Genomic DNA, 3,083 nt, shown 5'->3' with positions numbered 1-3,083 from the left:
GAGAGAGAGAGAGAGAGAGACAGAGACAGAGACAGAGACAGAGACAGAGACAGAGAGACAGAGAGACAGAGAGACAGAGAGACAGAGAGACAGAGAGAGAGACAGAGACAGAGACACAGACACAGAGACAAAGACACAGAGAGACAGAGAGAAATTGATAGCATATTTAAATAATGGAGTCTCACCATGTACCATGGCACACACCCATCACTTAAGAAGCAGAATTAGGGCAATCAAGAATTCAAGACCAAATTCTGCTACATAAGTTTGAGGCCAACCTAGACTATATGATACCCTGTCCTTAAAAAAAAAAATTAAGTGGAGTATCATCACTGACTGGGGTGGATATTTCCTGCCTTCAGGCAATGATGGATTAATAAGTGTCCCTCAAAAACTGAGATGGACCCTTTTAGTTCAATTTGACTGGTACCTTCATAAGAAAAGGGAAAATTTGGACAGAAAGAAAAGATAATCATACAAGAACAGAGACAGAAATTGGAATCAAATCAACGAAGTCTCAGAATATTTGGGCTAAGAAGAGCTGTAAGGAGCAAGGGAGTACTGGTCACCAAAACCTTTTGAGGGGCCAGAGCCAACATCCTGATCTCTGAGCTCCAGAACTGAGAAGAAATCAACATCAGTTAAAGCTACTCAGTTGAGTATTTTGTTAGTGGACTTTACAGATTAAGGCAGTTGGCGTCAACCCTTTCCTTGGCTTCCTTGCCCTTTGCCTCCATTTAGACTGAGCTGAAAGATCAGTGCTATGGTTTTGAGTGAGAACTAAGCATCACAACAGAACTGACCAGGACAAGAGAATATGATGTCTTCTTCCCTAATGTCTAATAGGGCCAAAGCAAGAGCGGTCCATCTTCCTGGTAAAAGTCTACAGCCACCTCCCTGAAAGTCACAGTTTCCAGGATTCTACTTGGCTGTTCCCTCTCTCTATCCCCCGAAGCCCCAGGCTAAAGCAGCCCAGGATTGCTACATGAGGACTTGATTCCCCCAGGACTTAGTAGCCCAGCCCAACATCGAAGATCCAGATGCAGAGGGAAGCAGAAGGCAGGAAGATAGGACCCAGATTGGTGTTTTCTCTCACACTGGCTGCAGAACCAGAAGGCTGTAGAAGAGAGATTAAAACAAAGACTGTTCTACTTAGGGAATTAAATGCTACAAATATTTTAAAGAACCCAACTGGACCTCATAATTGTGTGGCAAAGGCTGCAAAATGTACAGTTGGGAGACTTGGCTCAAATGAAAGGCTCTCTGAATAACAATTTATTTTAATTTGAGATTTCTCATACTATCCATATGGCATGTCTTCATGGGAAAGCAACTGTCTTGTAGTTGATTGGGACATCTGAAGTATGTTTTTTTGGCATGCAGGGTTTTTTTTTTTCATTCAAATCAGTGGCTTGGTTGAGAAGGCGAGTTTGAAAACATCTCCTTAATGTTGCTAGCATTTCTACAGCTGGAAATGTAACAGCTGCCCATGGAGTTACAAAGTCAAACTCATTTCCCAACCATATTGCCGTTCTTTTAGGCCAATACCAGTTTGTTACTGTGGAGTTCTGTGGGCATTCATTTGAAAATGAAAAATATTATTGGATGCATTGAAATAATAATAATAATGATGATGATGATGATGATGATGATGATGATGATGATGATGATGATGATAGTGATGATAATGATAAAAGCATGCAAGCAATATTATGTCCTGAAGAAAGGATTGCCTTGCCAAATATCCCAGGCTCACATTATACAGATAATCTTAAAATATTACATAACCAATCTCTGAGAGGTGGGATTTCTAGCCAACTCTGGGTAAAGCCCTGGTGCCACCAGAGAAATGCTGACAGACTTTTCTATTCAAACCACACATTAGGTCCCAAGGGGGTGTGATGTTGGAAATGCAGCTTCTCTCTCTCTCTCTCTCTCTCTCTCTCTCTCTCTCTCTCTCTCTCTCTCTCTCTCTCTTGCTCTCATGTTCTCTCATTCTTTCTTCTTTAAGTCCTCAATAGATGCTCCTCAGAAGATGAGGCAGGAGAGAGGAGATGCTAGCAGAATTTCAATTTTGCCTGAATTGTGGCTCTACAGAGAGAATGGGAAGTAGGTGAGGTATCAGGAAGTCACCATAAGCATACTGTTAAAGCCATGTCACATCCTTGTACAGAAATCTCACCATTGAGCCATCACATTCTCAGACCAGAGAGATGACTAAGCGGGCAAATGTGGTTGCTGCCAAATCTAAGGACCAGAATTCTATCCCAAGGAAAGAGAGAAATGACACTTGCAAATTGTTCTGTGACCTTAACATGCACACTGTGGTGCACGTGTATGTGTGTGTGTGTGTGTGTGTGTGTGTGTGTGTGTGTGTGTGTATGTGTGTGTTATTCCATGATTTCAAGGACAAGATCCATGAATTAGTGTATGTATGATTGAACAAATGTGGTTTCATATTCCTTGCACTTTTCTTACCCACGTCTCCATGGGCGCATGGGTTTTTGTGTTTTCCTCATACTGGCTAGAAAAATCTAAACTTTCTTTTGCACACATGTCTGATTTATTTTATCTTAATCAGTTTCAAGCTTTTCCCTTTCATATCTTCCTCAGAAATGCTTTTTAAAGGAACATTAGGCCAAGCTTAAGTGCTTATAATCCACCTGAAGAGACATAGTCATAAAACAATCCTCTTATAACAACACTTAATCCAGCTGAGAAGCTAAGTCTGAACCTCTCTTTAAAAACGTATAAGCAAGCAAGAAAACCACTGCTCAATTAATGGTTAAATTGGAGAGTATTTAGCATAAAATTTTCTGGTAATGAGGGCTTGTGGGCTTCAGGAAACCTCAAACTGTAGCAGAGGCCTTGAATTTTCTTTCTTTTATCAACTGCCTAATTTGTAGGAGTTAACTATAGAAAAACTACTCACCCTTGGCCTTTAGCACTTAGAATAAGTAATTTTATGTCTTCTATGCATTGGAGGATGTTTTACAGCATCTCTGGCTTCTACCTGTCAGATGCCAGCATCATCACTTTCCTAACTATCATCTCCTAAAACGTGCCCAGATATTACCAAATGT

This window comes from Mus pahari, chromosome X, assembly GCF_900095145.1.
Source record: "Mus pahari chromosome X, PAHARI_EIJ_v1.1, whole genome shotgun sequence".
Classification (NCBI taxonomy): domain Eukaryota; kingdom Metazoa; phylum Chordata; class Mammalia; order Rodentia; family Muridae; genus Mus; species Mus pahari.
Note: the sequence above shows the minus strand (reverse complement) of the source record.